The sequence below is a fragment of the Taudactylus pleione genome, unplaced genomic scaffold (genome assembly GCF_031769625.1).
Source record: "Taudactylus pleione unplaced genomic scaffold, aTauple2 ptg000006l, whole genome shotgun sequence".
NCBI lineage: Eukaryota > Metazoa > Chordata > Amphibia > Anura > Myobatrachidae > Taudactylus > Taudactylus pleione.
Genome location: NW_028284409.1, coordinates 644800 through 667775, shown reverse-complemented (window position 1 = coordinate 667775; position 22976 = coordinate 644800). Strand labels below are relative to the sequence as shown.

At 41.4% G+C, this 22976-nt stretch overlaps 1 pseudogene across 1 annotated transcript in view; it reads left to right on the top strand.

Moving 5' to 3' along the window:
• LOC148543019 (enoyl-[acyl-carrier-protein] reductase, mitochondrial-like) overlaps positions 1-22976 on the top strand; it is an 83786-nt pseudogene that overhangs the window by 14013 nt on the left and 46797 nt on the right. The window contains exons 2-3 of the transcript XR_015871270.1: positions 9215-9312; positions 9587-9718. The product of XR_015871270.1 is annotated as an enoyl-[acyl-carrier-protein] reductase, mitochondrial-like (transcript). The remainder of the gene's footprint in view (positions 1-9214; positions 9313-9586; positions 9719-22976) is intronic.

Sequence of the window (22976 nt, the reverse complement as noted above, 5' to 3'; positions counted from 1 at the left end):
TTAGATTGAAACCAGCTCAGGTACTGCACATAAGCAGCCACTGGGACATGCATGCCCTTGCAGTGATTACAGGAGTTGGATCATTCAGATCCATAGCGATCTATTTACTAAGCCTTGGATAGAAATAAAGTGAACAGAGATAAGGTACCAGCCAATCAGCTCTTAACTGCCATGTCACAGGCTGTGTTTGAAAAATGACAGATAGGAGCTGATTGGGTGGAACATTATCCCTGTTCACTTTATCATCATCCAAGGCTTAGTAAATAGACCCCTGAGTCCCCGAAAACATTATAAACACATATACCATAGGCTACGATGGACTAATGCAATCTACAAATAACTCTGATATCTGGTACAGTACAACCTTGTTATATAACCCTGAACCTAAAAAAAAATTGTCAATCCAACCAAAACATTAGTTTTCAGAGAATTTAATAAAAAAATGTAGTTTGATAAATAGGCCCCTAAGAGAGATGAGATAAGTGATCACAATCTCTGCCTTGCTGATATACCTGCGGTGCCATGTAATAGCTTCCAAGATGGTTGGCTTTGCCTTTTAAATTATTGCTGATTTAAAAAAACGAGCAGGCTCACCAGAATCACCCTGTGTCTGTGTCTCACAGGCTACTGCATAAGACCCCTTGTCTCACTAATATGTGTTAGTAATACCCAATGAAAAATATGTTTCACAGACTAGCTAGCAGTCTTCTTATTAGGAAAGTCGTTTTTCCTGGGGACAAATAACACAAGTATACTACTGAAATACATAAATTAGAGCAAAATAAAAGAGCACCTGTTTCCTAATCACAGGTATTTTGTGGTTTAACAAATATTCATCAGAATACAGTCAATTCACTAGAAACTGGAGATTCATGCATGCGACTAGTAAATTGGCAGGCTTTTTTATTAGACTGTTAGCCTAACCCACAATAATAGACACATTAAAACTTGTAACAAAAAGTATGGTGGTCGCTCACATCAACTTAATGACATTGCACAGGTGCTCGTAAAGGGTGGGGTTTACACTGAGCTACAGAAAAAAAAAAAAAGGGATTTTCCCTCCAGCACACTGCAGCAAAAACAAAAATACTTGAATCCTACATGATAATAGAAATTCAGAGGTATTGGTTTACATACATTTGCGAATATATGAATAAGCGCTGGGCCAAACGTCAAGGCTCCTCTATACCAGCGTCCCTAACATTATGGGGTTCACGTCTGAGACGCAGGGAACCCCAAAATAATCCAGCCAAGGACCATCCCCAGGGCATCACACGAATAATGGAAAAAAGGGTGAAAGTGAAGTGTAAAGTATAGTTGTGTAAAGATAAATCAATAAGTGTTAATGGTAAGGGGTTAAAATGACATAAATAATAGACAAACAAATAGAAAGGAGATAAAAAAATATCTATGTGAATTAAGTGGTGATGCCCTGAACAAAGGCCCAGCCAGAGCAAGCCTGGGGGCCCCACACCCAAACGCTCACCCCAAAATAATTGTTGCTACCTAATAGTAGCACCCACTCTGGGTCATATAATTACAAATTAATGTACTGCATAATAACAGTACATGTATAAGCTGAGAACAGACTCACCTAGAAGGTACCCCAGAAACCTCCTAATGGCACTATTCAGACCAACACATCCTCCCAATGCTGGCTCCTTTCATGCCTCACAGAACTACAAACAAAAAGTATGGTGGTCGCTCACATCAACTTAATGACATTGCACAGGTGCTCGTAAAGGGTGGGGTTTACACTGAGCTACAGAAAAAAAAAAGGGATTTTCCCTCCAGTACACTGCAGCAAAAACAAAAATACTTGAATCCTACATGATAATAGAAATTCAGAGGTATTGGTTTACATACATTTGCAAATATATGAATAAGCGCTGGGCCAAACGTCAAGGCTCCTCTATACCAGCGTCCCTAACATTATGGGGTTCACGTCTGAGACGCTGGGAACCCCAAAGAATCCAGCCAAGGACCATCCCCAGGGCATCACACGAATAATGGAAAAAAGGGTGAAAGTGAAGTGTAAAGTATAGTTGTGTAAAGATAAATCAATAAGTGTTAAAACTTGTCTCAGGGCCTGATTCAGAGATGGTTGGCAATGCAGTTGTTCTTTCAATAGTATTTGCGGGAAAATGCAAATGCTCATATCAGCCTTCCTATTGTGCTCCTCTGTGCGATGGGTCGTATGAGTGGGGAATCGCCCACATTCAGGCTCCGTGGTATGTGTATTAGCGATGGAGATTGCATACGCTCCAACATCAACATTTGCGGTGGCCTAGGGACCACTCTAGTTGCTTTCCTAAAGCTTAACCAGCCCCAGACTTGCCAGCCAGTCCTGGTTTCTAAAATTCTGGGAAACAAAATGTGTAGGGTTCCACTATAATTTAGAAACCAGCACCAGGCTGCAGAGCTAGTCCTGGTTTTCAATATAGGGGGAAAAAAAAAAGCGTAGGTTACCCCCTATATTTAAAACCAGCACTGGACCCAAAACGACTAGGCTCTAATGCCACAGCCGGAAACCCTTTCACCGGGGCTCTGGGGCCAAAGCATTATCAGCCCAAGCCGGTCAGGCCACGCCAGGAATCTCAGGGGAAGTGGGAACCCCCCCAAGAAGGGTCCCCCCCGAAACCCCAGGTTTGGACTGAAGCCTGGGGCTCTTCTTTTGCACCCCTGGAGTGTTGGGTACGGGGGTAATAAAGTGGGAAATATAAGTAAACTATTGTATTTTACTGAGGGCACTACAGGGGGCTTATTACAGGGGCTTACTACTTGGGCCTTACTACTGGTGGCATCATATGGAGGCATTACAGGGGCCTTACTACTGGGGGCATCATATGGGGGCACTACTTTGGCATTACTACTTTGGGCATCATATGGGGGCACTACAGGGGCCATACTATTGGGGGCACTACAGGGGCCTTACTATTGGGAGCACTACAGGGACCTTACTACTGGGGGCACTGCACAGGAGGACCAATACTGGAGGTACTGCATAGGGACAACACTACTGGAGGTAATGCATGGGGGGACCATTACTGGGGGGTACTACATAGGCGGGCACTGCATAGGGGGACTTCTACTGAGAGCACTGCATAGGGGGACCACTACTGGGGGCATTGTATATAAGGGACTGCATAGGGGGGTGGCAGAAGCTGGGGGGGTAAATTTTAATTTGGGGGGGCACCAAAATTTATCTTGCCTCCTGGCACCTGGGATGAAGTTACGCCACTGGTGGGAGGCAGTGTGTGTCTCTATGCTGGCAGTTCAACGGCATTGCGATTGCAATCATTAGCATATTTTTGCAGCAGACCTGCATGCGATTATGGAGCTGCGATCATAATAGTGATCCTTAATGAATCAGGCCCATAGTATACATTAATACTGCGAATGATGAGTCCCAATCTTCCTCAGCAAAGTGATGCAAATAAATATAATACTTACCTTCTACCCACCAGTAATCAGTACCAGTGGCAGACAGGGAGGAGGACATGATGCTGGAGGGCAAGGGTGGGGACTTTGAGTCCCCTATCACCTTCCTCAGGCCACCTACTGAACAGGAGGCACCTTCATTTAAAAGAAGGGAGTCTCCACCTTCAAATTACTGTATGTGCCCTAATAGACTCATACAGTACAGACAATATCTTCCAGCAGAAAACTAAGCTATACCAGAAATGGGCAAGGATCTCCATTAATTCTGGGGGCTGGGGCATCCTTATTTCAAAAAGGATTTCCCTTCTTTCAAATGATGTGGCTCCTTAAAGCTATTGTCTGGTGATCACCAGACAATGGGCCTGATTTAGTGCCGATGTTTGCACAGTTGCCCGATGTTTTTTGTAATGCAATGTACATGTGACTCTATTGTCTATGCACAGTGACACAAAATAAATCTGGAAGCAGGGCCCAGGGGGTTTAGGGTGCACTCCTGGGAGGTAACAGGAAGATGTTTAGGCAGAGACGGGCATATCAGCACCTGCATTTTTTTTTGCAGTTGCACTAACACCAGCGGCCATGTTCCAACGGACATTCTGAGGAACTATAGGGCTGCTCTAATGTCCAATGATGCGACCGATGGCATCGATAGTGCAACTTTTTACCCAATGTAGTGGATTATTGAAGCAGCCAATAGGCATCTCTGTAAGAATTCCATCGGCTGCGGCATTAGTATAAATATGCCTTTGCGCTGTATAAAAAGAGAAAAATTGTTGGCTGCATTAGCATCCACCTCTGAGTCAGGCCCTATGCTCAGCACTATGGAAAAATTATGTTTTTCATAGATGTTCCGAACTAACATTGGGACATACCCTCTTTCAAACGATGTGCCCCCTGAAGCTGGGTACATACTCTTATGATTGCAGGCTGATCGGGTAAAACTATCCCGATCAGCCTGGCAGTCTGTCCCCAGTGTGACCCCCTGTCAGCCACGTACACACTGTGCAGACATTGCACAGTGTGTACGGGCTTCTATGGGATCGGGAGGTCGAACCGATAATTATTAAACTATACATAAAATGTGACCTACCGATCCCGACCATTGCAGGAGCATTAAAATCCGTTTATCGGCTAACGCTCCTGCATCGGGACAGCATACACCCCTATACAATGCAACGGCCGTTCTCTCGATATTGGATGAACAGCCCGATGATTGTATAAGTGTATACCCAGCTTTAGTCACTATTGTTACTGTCAGACAGTGACATGCAACACTACACATAAATTTAATTTTCTACAGATGCTGGTGATTGAATACCCATATCTATGATGTTGTGTTAAATAAAAACTCATTTAATGCAGTACCTATTTGTAGTTTTAAAAAGTATATGAATTGCTGGGCTAATATATTATTCCTACACATTGTATACATTTAATTTAAGGTGGGAAAAACTACCAAAAAGTGTACAAAAATGCATTACTGTTTTTCAAGTGCTCATTTTATTCTGAAAACCTTTCTTGTTGTTTTTAAAATATAAACGTACTTTAAAATATATTAGTTCAACTCAAACACGACACTGATATACGCAAAGTAGTCAACTGTATTACAACATGTCAGCAGAACAAACCCAAAGTTTCTAAGCACATGGGGGAAATGTACCAAGCCTTGGAGAGTGATAAAGTGGAGAGAGATAAAGTATCAACCAATCAGCTCCTAACTGTCATTTTACAGACTCTGGGCCTGATTCAGACCCGCTCGCGAGCGCACAGCGCTCGCAATTGAGTCGATGGTCCCCCATCACCTGGCCGCTCACAAAAGCTGTGGGTGGTCACCCACAGCTTAGCGAGCGGCCAGGAGGCCAACACAAAAGAAAAATAATGCCGCCCTGATTCAGAGCGAGCGCTCTGAAAGAGCGTCCGGCTCTGAATCAGGGCCTCTATTTGAAAATTGACAGTTAGTAGCTGGTTGGTTAGTACTTTATTTCTATCCACTTTATCACTTGCCAAGGCTTAGTACATTGAGTGTTTTTTTTTAATCAGGAGACATCAACATTAAAACTTACATGGGTAGTTTGTGAGTATTTAAACTGGGTAAGTCCCCCCTCCTCATGCCCTACATCTCACGAGGAAGCAGGGGCATATATTACAGGTGACTAGGAACAAAATGACAACATTTGAGTATGATTACAAGCATGTTCTTGAGGATGATGTTGGCCAAAAATGGTACACCAAGTTACAATTAAATGTGATGTGTATAAAAAAAGAATTAATTAAGTTTAAAAGGAAAAAAGTACAGTATATACTGTCCAAGATGACTATGAAGAGAATACGGAGACACCAGGAGGACTAGACCTCCGAATCGCAACAAAATTGTTGGCAACGAAGGGCCCCTCTAATAGTGACAGTTATTTTCAAATTCTTGAACAGGATTAACCTAGGTGTGAACCCTGTGTCCCTTTAGGGACATCACAAAGCAGTCGGAAAGACACCGCAGGTCAGCTCCCACCAGTTGTAGGGTCTGAAACAAGAGGAACAACAACAAAAAAATCAACCTTGAAAAATAAGAATTGATCTTTAAGTTGTCATTAAGGGAACTGAATAAAACTGAAATACAGGTCTTCAAAAAAGAGTTCCATTAATATCCACAAATTGCCACAAATATTTTCAGTGAAAGATGGACCTTCACCATTTCTAAAGAAAATGTCGGCTTAGCCATCTATTCATCATCACTTAATTTCTACAACAGCAGGTGAAAATTTGCATTTTCACCTACTTTAGTAGAAATTAAGGATTGGGGATATTAATTATAAAGGTAATGCAGGAGATATCACTGATCAGGCCTGCTATCCCTATACATTACTATGGGGACTTAAATTCGCCAAGCTAAGAAAATATATTTTCGCCAGCTTCAGATGGTTATTGCTCCACACCCCCACTCCTTCTCTATGGGTGGGAATCCCCAGTTGTGAACAGGGATTATTTTGGATCCCTCTGCCCCTGTTCGTCTCCTTCCCCCAGACGCCGCGGCTTTGTATTCCTGTGTGAGGCCCAGTTCATGCAAGTGCACTAGCACTGCTGAGTCAGACTCAGCAGTGCTAAGTGTCACTGCTACAAAAGCGGCAGTGAAGGGGATCGCAGAGATCTTCGGATCAGCTGTCTCCACACCAGAGCAATGTCCAATTGCTCCAGTGAATTTGTATCCACCGCTGCTACTCGCAGAGAGTTGAATACTTCATTATCGGGGGTCGTCTGGCCCCTGATAATTAACATGATGATTGAACGCTTCAAAGATTTCTTTCAAAACCACATGATTCAAGAATCCAATATTCCATTTGACAAGTTTTTGTCCTATAGATCTCAATCCTTTTTTGATCCACTTTCTAGAAATCTCTCCATTAAAACCTTATCTAGACTGTTGGATGATGCAGAAACTAAATTTGCATAAACATCTCATTGCATGTAAGTCAACCTCCCCAGCAGATTGGTTTATAAAGTGAATTTCTTGCCAAAATGATCAGTTTCTCAACTACTTGACTGTATTTTCCAACCACTGGTCATGTAACAAGCAACCTGCCTAAAAGATAAAACTAGCCTACAGTACTTCAACTTTTGGACAGTTTTAGATTAATTTCAGTGAACAAAATATTATTCACCATAGATGTATAAAGTCTATACATTTCCATAACTCATGAGGGAGGTCTAGCAGCTATGATAAGGTTCTTGGACATTCTTGGACATTCATATGGGCAAGGATAGTTTGGTCATTTCTTTGTTCATGATTCCTTTAGAACTTACACTATAAAGAAATCACTTTTTGCATGAAAGGGTTTTCTCCTTCAGTTAGTCCCATGTATGCAAATATTTAGGTTTGCACAAGAAAAAGAAATGGTGAGGTAATATTCACACCAGTATTTGTGATTTTCAATCCAGTTCCACAATCAACACGCACATACATAACAGCCAGTGACTACCAGCGACTGCCCGCAGGAGTTTTCGTCATTGCTAATCAAATAACACCAAGCTTCAGTGTCCGGGCTTCCTCGTGCTCGCAGACACAGTGTAGCAGGTCCTGGAGTTCCTGCTTCATGCCGTAACCAAACAAATGCTTTTCTGAGTAGGATTTAAGTGACATCTTTGCAGAGCACTGTGATTACTACACAGAAGTGTGCCTTCTTTTGTCCTTCTGTCATTTATTTAGAAAAATATGTTGATTGTGGAACTGGATTGAAAATCACGAATATTGTTGTGAATATTACCTCAGCATTAATGGCGGTTTACCAATCTGCAAGTTGTTACTATATATTTACTGGTGAAGGTGATCACCAGGTGGTATCAAGCAGCAGCCAATTTGCATTCGCAATATTACATCTTTATCTATGTTAAGAAAAGAAATGTTCCTCTATAAGAACTGGCATTCGGATCTGTCCGGATTCACGAAATTCAGGTGGATTTTGATTTCTGGAGAACTGAACCGCACATCTCTAAATAAAATTGTAACTAAATCTTTTCACAAGTTGCAAGACTGGAATACTCTACAGTTTTTGGCTAGTCATCACCCTCCAGACCTAAAAAGAACAATTCCACTTTCTCGGATTATGCGTATAGCCAGGATATACAGCCATAGTGACAAAATCCCATAACTAAATGGTGTTATTATGAAGTATGCTGCCCAAGGTTATGTTGAAGGCTCTTTATTACAAAAACAGTTCTGCATATAACCAGGAGTCAACTTTTAACCAATAACCAGAGGGAATCTGCCAATCCCTTGAACCAGCCAGTATAGCACTTATAGTACAGAGGTTCAAAGGGCAACATAAGCCCTGTGGTGCATTGTGTCATCTGACAATGACTCCACCTGCTTTACAAACAAATAACCAATGACTGCATTTAAGAGGGGCAAGAACCTTCGAGACAAACTGGGGCATACCAACATTACTAGCATGGGTATTAAAGATGGCAAATTAAGCAATTTCAGCAAAAAATCAGCATGCTGCTACAGATGCCCAACTTTCATACATGACAATATCTATAGACAGGCAGCACCTTTAAGCACTCACATTTACGCATGATTGTGGTCTATATTATCTAATGCCCATGTGGCTGTATTATGTAGGTAAGATTACCCATCAATTTAAGGAGAAGATGGCACATCGCTTGGCCATCTGAGCTGCACTCAACTGCAAGCCATGCAGCAACCAGTGGGGCATCACTTCTATGAGTGGACATAATCTCTCTACATTGAAATACAAAATCAAGGATCATGAGCAACATCTCAGAGAAGGGATGGAGTCCCAGTGTCTGTGAGGCTGGCATATGCCAACTACTGGAAGCGCGATGTAAACCACGCACCCAGAAATGCTGCACCACACTGAAATGGGGGAACTCATATGTGAAGTGGGTGAATATTTAATCTGGTTTTAATGTCCATGTAACCCTGAAGCTTTGAAAAGTTGGTTTGTTCTGCCGACATGTTTTAATACCGTTAAATACTGTGCCTTATCAAACACGGAGTGCAGTGTTTCATTTGGGCAATTCAGTGGGAAGTTTTGGGAAGATTTTAGTTTCTGTATAAGGAGGTATACAAGTAATAATTTGTGTTGGGACTGCATAAAAATAGTATTGGTGATAATGAGGTTTGAATGTGTCCAGAGCAAAAAAAGTGGCAACATAGGCTCAGCACATGAGCGAGAACATTCAGCAGCAAAATAGTTACATATCATTGGTGCCAAATCCTATTTTTACTGTCCAGGCTGATACAAATATATCATTACAGGTTGCAGGAAGTCCCTCTGCCTCATGTGTTAGATCAAGATATTCACATCAGGATGCTGGCTGCTCCAGTTAATCCTGCAGATATTAACATGTTGCAGGGTAAGTTACTTGTTTTATCTGAATTATTAACATGACAAGTTAACAAAAGACATTTTAACAATTTACCAAATGCAATTTGCTGTGATCTGTTCATTATTGTTTACACTTTTTGTATAGGAAAATACCTGGGGTTTATTCTCAATTTTATTAAGATAAGGTGCAAAAACTTGCAAAACTATTCTGCTGTGTTCCTTCATTTAATAGACTGTGCTATAGATCTGATTTGTTTATCTGTATTTCTATCTGGGAACTAATCAGCATCAACCTTTTACAGGAAATTATGGAATTCTGCCTTGCTTACCCGCAATAGGTGGCAATGAAGGTGTTGGGGAAGTAGTAAAGGTTGGTTATCAGGTCCAGGGTATCCAGCCAGGCGAATGGGTTATTCCAATCAAGTGTTGTTTTGGTAAGTTTTGGAAAATATGAATGAGAACCTGCTAAATACTGTATAGATTATTGCATATACATTTAAAATAATGTATTGCATTAAAAATTAGCATCTGTTTTAATCTATGTTATAGATTTGTAGAATTGATCATCTTCTTGTCAAGTGCATTGTTTGAAAAGGGAAGCTTCCACAAATAAACCCAATAAACATAGTTTGCTTTCATTGCAGTATAAATTATATTACAATATTTTATATTTATAACTAATTTAGATGCACACAGATTCAGCCTCACCGAATATTAGGGATGACATTCGTCATGTTGACAGGGTCATAATGTCGATGTTGACCATGTCAAAATTCATCATGTAAACAGCGATGAAATGTCAACATGTTAGTATGTCGATATATTGTCCCTTGTGGCCTAGTATCGACTTACCTGCTTCCGAAGACTGCAGAGGCTCCAGCGTAGCTTCTGGGTCCTGGCAGTCATGTGACTGTGACTTCCAGGTCTGGGCTGTGATCCTCCAGGGTTTAGGTGGGAATTTCTCCCCTATCTTTAATTCCTACCCCTAACGCTCCCCCTAGTGCCTAACCCTACCCCCCCAGCTCCAAAAGCCTAATTATAATGTGGACATTCTGACAATGTAGACATTTCACCTTTGAATGCTGTCAGAACATTGACATATTGCCTTCAATATTTTAACAATGTCAACATAATGACTGTCAACATCGTGGTGATGACATTGTTATTGTTGACCTTTTGCCTACATCATAGCATTAGGGAATATCTTTCCTCTCTAGTTTATGTGAACCCTTTGCATTTTCAAAAGCAATTACAGTTAATTATGTAGTTTGCATTTATTTTGTTTTGTTTGCATTTTAGCACATTTTATGGTGCATTTATTCTTTTAACTTGCATTATATATTTCTTATATGCAGTTTTCAGTGCACTTACAGTATATCTGCATTCAACTCATCATTTCTCCTTGCAACCTGCATCCTTCTATTCTCTCCAAATATCTGCTCCCTCCCCCCACTGCATGCCCACATCTGGCTCACCTCTTTACCCTGCTTTTCTCCACTTGCACACTTATGGTGCATACACACAGTATGATTTTAATGAACGATAACATTATCGATCACTGATTAATCATTCATATCATTCAATTTTATGCAGCAAACAATCAACGAATGACTAACGATGCGTGTTCCCGCATGGACAATAATGATATCTATGGTCGTCCGTACATGGATGCCAACTTGGATGATTTCATCACGATTTGCTTGTTAAGAGATGTGGCAGGATGACTTCACTGAAAGATATATTAGATGTCTTTCAGTGTGTACACCCAATGCGTTTGTTCTGCACTACAGAAAAGTTAAAGGGAAATCGTTCAGCGATATCGTTGGTTGTGCAGATCGTACCGTGTGTATGCAGCTTTACTGTTTATCCTCCTTTAAACACACATTCATCTCATAAATTCTAAAGAAATCTTCTCTCAACCCAGCATTTCTCTACAACTACTGCCCTATTTCTCTCCTCTCCTTTCCTCCAATATGAGTGACTTATTTAAAGCCACTTATCCTTTTTTTTTTTGGTCTCAATCCATTGTGGACTGTATGCATTAAGGTATCCGAATCCAACATTCCACTGAGACTGCACTCACAAAAGTGATCAATTATCTATTTACAGAAAATAATAACTGTAATTTCTACATACTCAACCTCCTGGATCTCTCTGCTGCTTTAGACACTGTTAACCACCCTATTCACCTGCACACCCTTCCCGTCATTGGCCTTCCTGAGACAGTGCTTTCCTGGTCACTTCATATGTATCAAGTTGCTCATTTACTGTCTCTACCATTGGCACAACCAACCTATCATTATCATTATCTGTTGGGGTACTGCAAAGCCTCTGCTTTTCTCACTGTGCATCTTTAATTTGGGGAATATTTTCCCTTCTGTACTCTTATAACCAGTGAAGGCTCCAGAGGTGGGGCTGCACTGCAGTCCAAAATTCAAATAGGGGAGCTGCACCAACTGCCATTTGAAAAGCTGCCAAACATAGATGGCCGGGACTCACTGGCAGTTGGTGTGGCTCCCCTATTTGAATTTTGGATTGCGCTTCTGCCCCACCCCTAGAGCCACCACTGCTTATAACCATGGCTGAGAGCGCAATTAGATAAATAAATAAATGTAATAGATCAATTGAAAAATATAAGATGATGAAATATTAAAATAATAACAATAAAAAACTAATTAAAACCATATGTCACTTGCAAGGAAACCTACAGTAAACACGCATATAAAGCACTGCATTTTCAACAATATTGCTCTGTGAGCCAGACTGGAAACAACAGTAAACACCGTAACAATATGTGAGTCTGTTGCTACAGTGTAGGCAAAATGCTTGTTGATTTTGAGACTCCTATAGAAAGAAACAATGTGGCACAGTCATGCTGAGAGAACTTCCAGGAACCTTGTATTGTAAATTGAAAAGAAAGTAATCTCCAGGTAATCTGCTGGTAATGTGGCTGCTTATATTTGTGCCAGAGAAAAAAAGGGATATTCCCTCCTAGCAATATTGGCAAAAATACTTGAATCTAACATGATAATAGAAATTCAGAGGTATTAGTTGCATACATTTTCAAATATATGATTACGCGCCGGGCCAATGTCAAGGCTCCTCTATACTGGCGTCCCTAACATTAAGGGGTTCACGTCCGAGGTGCAAGGCACCCCAAAAGAATCCAGCCAAGGACCATTCCCCAGGGCATCACACAAAAAATGGAAGAAAGGTGATAGTGAAGTGTAAAGTATAGATGTATAAAAGATAATCAATAAGTGTTAATATAATGGCTGGGCCTATATCAGGGCATTACCACTTAATTCACATAAATACTTTTTCATCACTTTTCTATTTGTTTGTTTATTATTTATGTAATTTTAATTATTTCTTATTATATTACCAAATGGAAGAAAGGTGATAGTGAAGTGTAAAGTATAGATGTGGAAAAGATAATCAGTAAGTGCTAATATAATAAGAAATAATTAAAATTACATAAATAATAAACAAACAAATAGAAAAGTGATGAAAAAATATTTATGTGAATTAATTGGTAATGCCCTGAAAAAGGCCCAGAGGAGGAGCCTTGACGTTGGCCCGGTGCTTAAGCATATATTTGCAAATGTATGCTACTAATACCTTTGAATTTCTATTATCATGTAGGATTCAAGTATTTTTGCCAATATTGCTGCAGTGTGCTGGATGGATTATCCCATTTTTTTCTCTGGTTCAGTGTAAACCCCGCCCTTTACAAGTACCTGGGCAATATCATTAAGCTGATTTGAGTGACCACCATACTTTCTATCTGCTTATATTTGTGAGCAGCTTTGAACTTTCACATGGGTTCCAATATGTGAAGTTGGAATAATCCCCTTGGAACAAACAGTCACAGCAGAATAGTCCCAGTTTGAAACTTGAATGGCCGGGAGTTCAGACAGATATAAAAGGCTTCAGATACAGGATTGTCAATAATCCTGTCTGGATGCACTGCTACAGTAAGATGAAGTTTAACAGTTCTTACCGGATCACACATACAATGAACCAGCTTTTAAACTGTCAGACACACCTGCGTTTGCCTAACTACCTCCCTCAAATGCTGACTGCCTGTCACTCAGTTTGCGATTGGATCCTCTGTGAACATTATTGCAAAACAATCACAACATATGCACATGCGCGATGGAAAACAATCACTCGATCTGCAGAAATATCGCTATTGCGTCCATCTCTGAATCATCTGTGTTGGCTCTGCAGTACAACAAAAGCAATATACTGTATTTTACAGATATATTGTGCGCATCTGCCAGTGTGTGCAGCTGACCCACCAACCCATTATGCTCGCCGCAGGAACCACCGACAATGCATCACAACTGGGAGAGCAAATTTAAATGCCCATACAGTTGTTATGTCTGGCCAGACATATTGCGTGGCCGATTGTCAAGTGTGTATGCTTACATGGTGCTGGCTCGCAGCCGGCACCATGTTTGAATTGCCTCCGGCACTGTGCCACTGTTTCACCATGCCTGACTTGCTGCAGTGCAACAGGTACATTTGTTTTTACCCTGCCCCATGTGCACCCCCCATCCGCCCAGCCCAGCCCTGCCATCCCCATTATAGTCCAGCCGTTTTCTGCCGGTGTGCCTCCCCCAGGTCCAGCCTTCCCTGTCTGCCCTGTGCCCCTCCATTAAGGTCTAGCCTTCTAAGGCCCTACTGGTGTATAGTTTGTATATTGTCCCTGTGCTTGCACGAGTTTCCTTCGGGTGCTCCAGTTTCCTCCCACACTCCAAAAATATAATGGTAGGTTAATTGGCTCCCAGGAAAATTTAACCCTAGTGTATATGTGTGTGTGTGTACATGTGGTATGGAATATAGATGGTAAGCTCCACTGGGGCAGGGACTGATGTGAATGGCCAAGCGCTGTGGAATATGAAAAGAGTGTGTGTCTCAAAATCACGTCCCCTATTTGAGTGACCACACCCTACGGCACGCACAAAACTTCCCTTTTCTCTAACAGACACCCTGCCCCCTGCAACTGTGATTATATATACATAATATGCTAAAACTGGGACCCCCCATTACCAGATCTCTAGTTTTGCCAATGGTTAGAAGATAAACTTCCAGCAGCCGCCAGTCTCAGAGGGACCTGCCGGGCCCCTCTGCTCCAATAGCTCCTAGCAGAGTGTCTGCCGATCAATACTAGGTGGAGTGATCAGCCAGCCAAGTGGTACCCCCCAACCAGTGGCAGCAGAGAGAAGCAGTAATAAAAGGAGCTCTGAGCTTCTGTGTATATCCGATGGCTGCTTTTCTCTGCAGCCGCTGGGGTAATGTAGTGAAAGGATCAGCTCTGCTCCTGGTTATACCCAGTGGCTGCAGAGGGGAGCAGCCCCTGGTCAATCCAGCCTGCCCCCAATGCACTGACCACGGCAGAGAAGAGCAGCCACCAGTCAATGATAGCTATATCCATCCCACCAATCCCTCTTGCTAACAAAAAGTTATTGGATTTTTTTAATCTATTTTTTTTTTCAAAAATGTCCCCAAAATTGTATTTTATTTTTTAAATTGTCAAATGATGTAAATTATAACTATTTAAATTTAATTTTACATTTTTGTTTAAAAAAAAAACATATTGAATCAGGTTTAAATAGATTTTATTTACATAATTTTATTAAAAATTTGTCAACTTCAGGGACATTTTTGGAAAAAATATTAGCCCGTTACGTGGTTAAAGTAAAAGTGGCTATGCTACACCACTCGGAGTGGCCAACTCTTAAGGTATCTTGCACCGCATGTCTTATTGAGACTAAGGGTCTCATTCAGACCCGCTCGCAAGTGGGTCGATGGTTGTGCATTGCTCACGCGCGGTGTGCTCAAGCCCCGTAGCGAGTGAAAAATTAACTCGCTACAAACGGGGCGGCTGTCTATGTTGATTCACAGCTCGCCCCATTTTGTAGCCAGGATGGCTGGACAAACGGAGGCGTCCTGAAGGAACGCCTGCCGTTTGTGGATGGCCCTACTGACATCACCAGTGATGTCAGTAGTGAGCTTCCAGCTCTATTGGAGCCGAAAGCTCACTGAGGCTTGCGGCAGACGAGACCCTACTACAAGGGTCTCGTCGCAAGCACGATGGCCGTGACCATCACCTGGCCACTCGCAAAGCTTAAAAAAAGGTTGATATAGTAATATAGTGGACTCCTTAGTTGAACTCACATGCTGCTAGAAGATGTCCGCTGGCTGGCTATTAATTCTGAGACTGGCTGCTAGACTAGTGGGTATATTTACTAAAGTGCGGGTTTATAGAAGTGGAGACAACCAATCAGATGATACTTATTTATCTAGCACCTTCAAGAAAATAATTGATATAATCTGATTGGTTGCTATGGGCAACACCTCCACTTCTAAAAACCTTTACTTTAGTAAATATACACCTAGGTCTCTGAGGGAAAACCTGGCTGGATTGGATATATGTCGCTCAGGCTAATTTAATCACATTCTTTAGCAAAGTATTATCCACTTTGACAAGCATGCACCACTTGCCTGGTATGGTCGCATGAGATGCCACTACGGCAAGCTGAGGTTTTCCTGAAACGGTCACATCTGATCACCGCCGACAGTAACAGCACGTCTGTAGCACCGGACTCTGCAGCACAGCCATTCCTCAGTCCTCTCCCAGGCAGCACAGCAGCAACGATCCTCAGGATTGTCCAATGCCTGCTGGTGACTGCTCTTCTTGTGAAGTCCTGCAAGAAGTAGTTGTATACAGTTTAAAAAAAAACCTGTTGAAACATTTAATACACACACAGTAAATATTTTTTATTTGAACTGAATAAAATAATTTTTTTCCAAAAAATAGCCTCAATATGGTCTTTTTTTATAGCAAATTGGATAAACATTAGCTATTTAAAGTAAACTTCATTCTGTATCATTTTATTAACAAATCAACATATGTGTCAAAAGAAATTATACTGAATCATGTTTAAATATATATTATTGACATAATTTGGTAAATAAAAAATCAACAATATTGGGGACACTTTTTAAATCTGGACTCATCTTCATGTTTTGGTTTTGCAAAACCACCTTCAAGTGTTTCGGTTTTGGATTTGGATAAAAATCAATAAAAACAGCTAAAATGAAGATATATAATAACATGTATAACCACCGTGTGGCGCTATACCTGACAGGTCCCAAAAAACAAAACACAAAATATTTGGCTACTTTCCTTTCCTGTCCTTTCCTTAAGCGGTGTGTCAGGAAGGTTCCCAATATGCAGAGAAAAGGAAATATATGCAATAGTGTGATATTGATAACAACAAATAGATTTATTAGTCAAAACACACAAAATAAGTAGTATAAACAATTACCCAAAGGGGCATAATAATGTGGAGATTTATATTAAGAAAGGAGGGGAGCCCATAGGCCCTGCGTACCAGATCCCAGCCCACCTGGCTCTTCTTCAGCAGAATGCAGAATCTGTGTCCATGTTACTCTTATATACCCCTTTCACAGGAAGTCCTTTCTGACTCCGGAAATGACCAGTTTTATTATAATGGATAAAGAAGAATATGAGAAAGAGATATACCGACAACTCAATACAGAGACCTATAGGAAACTCAGAACAGATCCAACGAATAAAATTAGGAATCTTTTTACTAAATTCTTAGAGGAAAGTGAAGAAAAAACTAGAACAACAAGAGCTGAAAGAAGCTTTCTAGAAACCACCAGTCCTCTAGTACCCACCATATATGTATTACCGAAAATACATAAGAGTGAGACTAAGCCCCCGGGACGCCCCATAATAGCGGGAACTGGAAGTCTAACAAGCAAATTGTCAGAATTTATAGACTTCCATTTACAGCCCATTGTAAAAACCACTAAGTCATATCTGAAGGATACCATGGACACCCTAGCAAAAATTAAAGATATCGAATGGGATGAGAATATGCTAATGATATCTGCGGACATTACTTCGTTATATATGATAATTGAGCATCAGGAAGGAATAAAAGCCACCAGATGGCATTTAGAGAAGGCAGAAATGGATCCAGAACGTATCAATTTAATCGAAGAAGGCATTAAGTTCATTTTAAATAACAATTACTTCTTTTTTAATGGTGATTATTTTCTGCAACGGGTGGGTACGGCTATGGGCACCAAGTTCGCTCCCAGTTACGCTAATCTGTTCCTGGCCAAGTGGGAAGAAGATAACATTTGGAGAAGTAGACACTGGGGGATGAGCTTGGTACAATGGCACAGGTATATAGACGATGTCCTCTTCTTTTGGAGGGGGACTCAAGAAGATTTGGAAGGATTCTGTGCAGATCTTAATTCCAATGACTTGAATTTAAAATTCACCTTTAATATAGATAAGACGACGTGTAATTTTTGGATTTAAATTTGTATATAGAGAATAACTGCATCCAAACCAAATGCTTTAAAAAACCAAAGGACACAAACAGCTTCATCAATCGGGATAGTGAACATCTTGACAGATGGCTGAAGGGTGTACCAAAAAGCCAGTTCATTCGGGTCAAAAGAAATTGCAGTGATCTGAAGATTTGCGATGAACAAATGGACGAAATGGAAAGGAATTTCTTGGCAAGAGGTTATGAAAAAGGACAACTTGAACAGACGAAACAGGTTGTGAAAAATATGGACAGAAACCTTTTTTTAAAACCTAAAAATGACACACACCAAAATAAGACAAGTGAATGGTCATTTATCACTCAATATGGAAGCCATTATAAAGAAATTGAACGAGTTTTAAAACGTCATTGACCCGATTTTAAAGGATAAACTTCCAGAAAAACCGTGTTTTATTTATAGAAGAGCGGACAATTTAAAGAGTAAATTGGTACGAAGTGCATTGGATTTCTCAACCAATAATACAGTACGTACAAAGGGGTTCCATCGCTGTGGCAGTTGTAGTATGTGCATCAATGTCCCCGTATCCTGTTCGAAAATCACAGAGTTCACCGTGAAAGGCCAAACGTTTAAAATTATGGATTTTATTACATGTCATACCACCAATGTTATTTATTTGGTGGAATGTGTATGTGGATTATATTATGTGGGACGAACATCCAGGGTCTTGAAAACACGGATGGGGGAACATGTGCGTAATATCAAGAAAGGTATGGAAACGCACTCCCTTTAAGAGCATTTTAAGAAGTTCCATAAACCACCCACAAACGCCTCATCCTGTCACTCAAATTAGCAGGTACTCGCTATTTTGCGAACACACGATTTCCAACCGCACTGACTGGTTGGCGCATGCGCATTACGACCCATACGCACGCGCAGATGTGCGAAGATCGCTCGGAGTGAACGAGCGGCCGCTTACGAGCAGCTCTGAATCAGGCCCTGAGTTCGGTTTTAAAATCAGAGTTCCAAATCAGCAACAGATCTGTTCAAAAACTTAATCCAAACTTTGACCCGGTTCTACTTGGAACCCCTAAATTCGGGTGAGTTTGGATTTCAGAAATCCGGACCCGCACATCTTTAGTTCCTAGTATCACTAACAAGAGAGTAATATGTAATATGTGAGTAATAAATAATAATATATAGGGGCAGATTAGCTGCGTGGTTTTCCCTGTGGCTAATTGCCACGCCGGGCCAATTCAATTGCCGGGGATTCCTCGCATCGGAGTCCCATAGACCCCACGCGTGAGTCCCTGCAGTTGGACTTTACCTCGCAGCTCCTGGAGGTGTGAGGTAAAATCCACATTAAAACAACCGAATCGGCCTCGCGCTCGGGAAAAACACATTGTTTAGGTGGAATGAATGTGTTTACGCGCGTGAGTCACAATTTTATGGCATGGGAAAAAGGTTATTTCATTGAATAGCTTTTCCCTGTGCCACGGGGATTATGGACGCCAATTAGTCGCGGGGACAACCCCGCGGCTAATTGCATCTGCCCCATAGTGTTCACTCAGTTTGCTATGTTGGGGCAGCACAGATGGTGTAATGGTTAGCATTACTGCCTCACAGCACTGAGATCGTGGGTTCAATTCCCACTACGTCCCTAACTGTGTGGATTTTGTATATTCTCCCTGTGCTTGCATGGGTTTCCTCCGGGTACTCCGGTTTCCTCCCACACTCCAAAAATATACTGGTAGGTTAGTTGGCTCCCAGCAAATTAACCCTAGTGTGTATGTGTGTGCATGTGGTAGGGAACATAGATTGTAAGCTCCACTAGGGCAGGGACTAATGTGAATGGACAAATATTCTCTGTAAAGCGCTGCAGAATATGAGTGCACTATATAAATAACTGGTAATAAATAAATAAATATGTGATAGAGAGTTTGCCTTTTTATTCAGTAATAGAGACCTGGTCAGTAAGAGTTTAGTGATAAATTTTACCTCAGGTGGTATGATGTAATTTTATGCCTTTTCCTTAGTGTCCTGTCTATAAGCCTTTCTCTATGTTGTGTTGCTGCAATATGGTAATTCTACAAAGTGTTGGTTAACTTAAGAGGCCCATACATCTGCAATGGATTTCTGTAATTCCCATTCTGCCAACGTTGGGGACAGGGAATAGGGGATATTCAACATGTTGAAGAAATTAATTTCCCCGATGCAGACCTGAAAATGGTTGGAGTCGGCGAGTCAGGGATATTTAACATGTTGAATTTCCCCAATCCACCGACGGATCCATGATCATTGATGTCCCCACATCGGTGGATCAGGTCAGTGTCGGAAGAACAGGGAATCATGGCTCAGATGAAAGGGGCCCTTTAGTGTGCGCTTGCCTCTGACATTTGTCATTCATTGTACTGACTGGCTTATTCGGTGAGTGTTGCTAACAAGTTTTTCAAACCTGATCTACTTATCACACAGCTTCTGCTCAGCTGTGAAGCTGGACTCCTCTGTGAGCCAGTCACTACCTGTAGGGGATGGACTCTGGCTCAACCGAGTCTCTGAGCATGGGAGAATACAGCTCTGCCCCTCCTATCTGTGACTGATAGGATGTGAGATGACCTCCAGCTGCGCCTCCTGGCCTCACACCCATAATTTTGGGTGCAGGAGAACTAGCTGCCACTCTACTGACAATATTTACGCCAGGCTCCCCTCATGCAGGTACCAACTGCCACTCTAATGAATGACCTTCTTTTATATCAACTGCATCAAGCTGCCTCCTATTCCGCTCAGACATACAACTGCCAGAACAGGTTTTTATTTTTTTGGTCCACTGGGTCCCAGTTGCTAAAACAAAATCAGCCTTCGCTGCCGGCGTGGCTCCTCTGCGGCTACAGCTTTTCAACTATGGGGAGCTCTGTGAGTGATACCTTGCACATTGTGGTATCACACTGCACTTGCAGAAGCCAGATAAGGTCAAAACAGAAACAAATCCATTCAGCAAGACCAAGGGTCTGTTAACACATGATATCCGGCAGATAGAATCTTTATCATCACTAAACAGTTTAGGAAGAGTTTACTGAAAGATTGAGCAGTGTGGTAATCATGAACAGGAGGCAAGATAAAACCAGCAGACAAATAGAGTATCAAAATGCAGCACTATCTCAGGAAATAGAGACTAATCACCTATGATAGAATACCAAGGGGTAGATGTACTAAGCCATGGAGAGAGATAAAGTTAACTTCCAACCAATCAGCTCCTAAATATCATTTTTCAAATACAAGCCTTGGAGAGAGATAAAGTACGAACCAATCAGCTCTTAACTGTCATTTTACAGACTAATACATCTACCCCCAAGTGCAAATCCCATCAGCAACACCACCAGGAATTCCAACTGTGTTCACAGCTTACAGCATGTGTTTGTCTTTTCCCCTACACCTGCAGACAAGTTCTGCAAATAATTGGGACACATGATTCTGTGCTAAGTTGTCAAAGTAAGTGCCCCAAGTTCTGAATGGGCGAGCTGCTATCACTGAACATACCGTGACATGTGACAGCCCTCAAAAATACGTCCCCTATATACATCTCACATGTCTTATTAAAGTACTTTCTCTGTTGCCCTCTCAGACCTACCACTGACCTGCCCCTCACCTTGTCTCTGGTAAACACCTCTCACTCTCACATACAATACATCTCCATGCTGCTACCCACTTATGGAATTCACTACATGCCTGATCAGACTCTCCTAAAGTCTTCTAATTTTTAAACCCTCTCTTAAAACCATTCTCCTTATTAGAGCTAATCCTATTCCCACCTTTACTACCCCACATTAATGGACCCTCACAACTGTACCAATCTCACTTGTTCCTCTTGTTGCAGCTCTGTCCTCTTCAAACTAGAATGTGAGCTTTCCCATGGGCGGGATTCTCGCTACCCTTTGCCTTCATGTCTGGATTTATTCTGCCGATGTAGCATATGCCTGTTTGATGTGCAGTATGTACTGCTTTCCCTACTGTCTGATGCTGCAGAGCACTGTGGTACTGTACATATCTACAGTATTATAGTATTAACAATATTCTATCTCTTCTTTTATTGCACTTTCCCTTGCACTCTATTGACAGTTTAAATTAAAACCAGCCTTTCACAAATCTAAAGTATTCACTGCTGTCTGTACATTAAACTGCAGTGATCAATGGTTAGTAAACCCAAAGCTCTCTCCCTCAAACACATACTGTATGAAACTACACTTCCACTTGTATGAGACACATCTAGCATTGTTTTCTTACATGTTGAGAATTATTTACTGGAGAGATGCTCTCTGCAAACAATTCAGAATGTCACTACTCTTAGTGGATTTAACAACTGGCAGATTGCAGACCATGTCAGGCATATAGAAATGTTACGTAATTATCCCTAACCTTTATTAACATTACTTCAATTTTCTCTGTTAACAATCTTTCCAATTTCCCCCTTGGCCCCAGTGACCTACAAATTGCTCGCATTCAAAAAACATCTCTCTCACCAAGCATAGATATACAGGAGCTAATGTACAGTTGGATATATAAGCACATTTCATGGGGTCTTTTGTACTGCAGCACATGCACAGTAAAAAGGATTTGTACTGGGTATATGCTATAGTCTGCAATTTGCAGGCAACCGTGGTGCAAGATATCTGGTGATGATAATGATCACCAGCGCGGCTCTTGTTAATCAAAAAAATAAGTTTGGATTCCCCCCTAAAAATTGCCACTAGAAACACTAGGCTTTGCCAGCTAGGGCTGGTAGCACCCTAACAGGGAGGCACACAGCATGGAATCACCCACCAGAGTGCCAACCAGCCTTCTGCTCAAATCCCTAGGAGGATCTGGCTCACCAAAAAAAATGCAGGTATTGAGTTTAAGTGTGAAAAATACAATTAAAGGCTCCATCACAACCATCTTTCTCCAATTTATTGCTCACCTAAGGCCAGGGGATCCAAGGGGCCATCTTTGTTAATATAGAAACCATGATCATTGGCTTCTATTTATGCATTGGGGTTTTCCTACGTTCTGAGCCAGACCAGTGCTGCAGTGCACTGTTGAGCTACGCCAATGGCATAATATACACACTACAGTGTGTCTTATGCTATTTTCCTAGCTTATATAAATTGTGCACCATACACAAATTACCTCTGTTTCCTTAGTACCGTGGTGCACTCAGGGGTCCATTCATCATCACTTAATTTCTACAAAAGCAGGTGAAAATTAAAATTGTCACCTACATTTGTAGAAATTAAGGATCAGTGCCTTTCGTTCTAAAAGTAATGCAGGAAATATCACTGATATCTCCTGTTTACCTTTCAGCCCCAATATGTCCTG